The sequence below is a fragment of the Montipora foliosa genome, chromosome 5 (genome assembly GCF_036669935.1).
Source record: "Montipora foliosa isolate CH-2021 chromosome 5, ASM3666993v2, whole genome shotgun sequence".
Taxonomy (NCBI): domain Eukaryota; kingdom Metazoa; phylum Cnidaria; class Anthozoa; order Scleractinia; family Acroporidae; genus Montipora; species Montipora foliosa.
In genome coordinates, this window is record NC_090873.1 from 41,290,239 (window position 1) to 41,292,738 (window position 2,500).

The 2,500-nt window shown below is 35.8% G+C and overlaps 1 protein-coding gene across 3 annotated transcripts in view; it reads right to left on the reverse strand.

The window, feature by feature from the left end:
- Window positions 1-2,500, reverse strand: part of LOC138003174 (uromodulin-like) — a 27,383-nt gene that overhangs the window by 24,597 nt on the left and 286 nt on the right. The window contains exon 1 of one of the 3 annotated variants that reach the window (XM_068849138.1): window positions 89-187. The exons of 1 other annotated variant lie outside the window; for it this stretch is intronic. The gene's annotated coding sequence lies outside the window, so the exon portion shown is untranslated. Of the gene's footprint in view, window positions 1-88; window positions 188-2,500 lie in introns of those variants that run through there. One more of the 3 variants, XM_068849137.1, reaches the window with a different exon arrangement.

Consider the following 2,500-nt stretch of genomic DNA (forward strand, 5'->3'; position numbering starts at 1 on the left):
TAATTCTTGTTCTAGATAATTAAAAAGTCACACCAATAAAAAGGAGAAATGTACGATATTTTTGAACAATTAAGCTACTAATTCCTACCTTTCAATTTATCCCGATTTTTTTTCCTTTGAGGTCTAAAATGATCGTGAGTTTTGTCCTCATCGATCCCTCGCTATCCAACTTAATTTATAGCAAATTGACTCGGTGTAAATAAGATATGCTTGTCTTTTATTGATGATTAAGATCCACTGTTCGTGAATTATTAAATACACCTGGACTTATCCCTCTTTTCCCGATACCTCTGCAGGGGTTTCGTTTCAGGCCGGACGCCGGACGCAAAGTCCGGTAGTTCGGCACACGAAATAATTATTTTTTCAAGCATGAAAATCGTTTTTTTTTTCCATTTATTAACCAAAGAAAGACTTGCCTCTTATTTACTTTCTTAGTCATGTAATGCATACAATCGAGAAAATAAAGGAAATAATTTCTGTCATACACATGTATGATAAAATCATTTTTCATTATTCCCCGTCAGTCCCCCCCTCCCCTGCTAGCGAAAAATATTGACCAGAAAAGTTCGCTGACAACTGACCCTAACTTTGATCAGAGAGCATCTCTCCGAATCAGTCTTTCTCACTTTTCATTTGTACATATCATCATCTCACCGAAATGAAGAGAATAGCCAATTTTTTGCGCCATCGGTGAAGAAAAGACGAGTTGACGATAAGTGTCTTATGCATCTAAGAATAATGATTAATAATAATGATGTGCCGCATTTAAAGTGCTAATGTGACGAAATTTGAATCTTCCCTATCGAAGCCATTTTGGCACATAAACACGTAGTCTGTACGAGAAGAAGAATGCTGTTTACCATTTTCAAATATCTCTTTTTGTTCTGGAGATATTCAAGTTTTTTTAATATGCAAATTAGCCAAGTGATGACGTCATAAACCCTACCAAATTTTGATCAAGTATGATGGAGAAAGATATCTCAGCCAATTTGTATCAGAAATACTTGGTTCTTTGCACTAAGATTCCAGTAGATGTGTTCCTCAATATGAGCATACCATTTTTGTTACCATGGCAACATACTGGGTTCCAGACCTCCCTGATATTAAAAGCTTTGCAGACCACCTTTGGGGTTCTGTTGTGATATTTGCAAATGGTGCCTCATCTGCATGATCCTGCCAGCATATAAAGATGTTAGGTCGAGTTTGTGGCCTTGGTAAATGTATTTCTAGCCTGAGATCACCAAAATATTGAAATCAGGTTGGAGGGTACTGGAAAAGAGTGAGTTGCCATGGGAACCAATTTGTTTACAGTCGTAGGTGTGTTGCCTTCAGAACTATCAGCTCACCAAGTTTCAATGGTCTCTGTTGCAAATTGACCGAGATAGCTCTATTTATATTCTTGATGTTCTATTGGGTTGGGTGAATGACGTCATCAGCCTTCTCATTTGCATATTTAACACATTTTTCAAACTTAAATATCTCTGGAACCAATGCAGATATTTCCAAACGGTAAACAGCGTTTTTAATGTTTCATGGTACTCTATGTGATAAACCAAAAAACTCAAGGGATAAAAATTTGATCACAGTAGCACTTTAAGAGAGAGCTATTTTGGCACAGCTTTGCTAGGTTACTTCGTGCTAGACTACCTTCCTGTTTTCAATAGTTTCATCGATAGTTATAGTATCAAGTTCTTTATTAAAGAAACACCAATTTATAGCTGTGATACAAGATGTGGAGCGGGGAGATGTGTGGAAAGCATAAAGTGGTTTATTCGCAGAATGTTTTTTTTTTTCTACTTGCCCCAGGCGCAGCAGGTGATTTGTATTAATTTTTAACGTTAACGCCTTCAATTATGAAATAATATACATCAGTGAAATTGCTTTCGAAAATAAAGGACATCCATCTTTCCGATTGGTGTCCGTTTCACTCATTCCCAGTTAAAATGCGCCAAAATGGTTTTTTGCTGTCTTAGCGTTAAAATTACTCCTGATAAGGTTTACTGTAAAGGACAATTATTTTTTTTTCCTTCACTGAGAAACGATCTTTCAACAAAAGTAGCATTCAACCAAAGAGCACTGCTTTTTTGGAAAATTTCGAACCTTAAACCACCCTCTAAACTAAAGTTTTAGCTGTCCACTTTCGAGTTCAATGCAGCAGTGCTCTTATTGTACATATTTGTTCGCTTATATTTTTGACTTTGGCTTTAAAGGACGCTTCCTACCTCATAATTTTGTTATCGAAACATTTGTGGGTATATATATATAAATGAAAATTTTGCAGTTATATTTATCTACAGATAGTTAATTAACTGCGAAGTATTCCCTTCATTCTATTATGGTTATTGGCTACTTCCCTTTTCCTGAAATTTCAATAACTGCGACATATTTTCCCTCTGTATGTTTTTATTGAGCTACTACTTCGCCGTTAATGACATTTGAATAACTGCGAAAAATTCTTTCTGTATTATATGTTGAGAGCCTTTGCTGCGAAATTTTACTG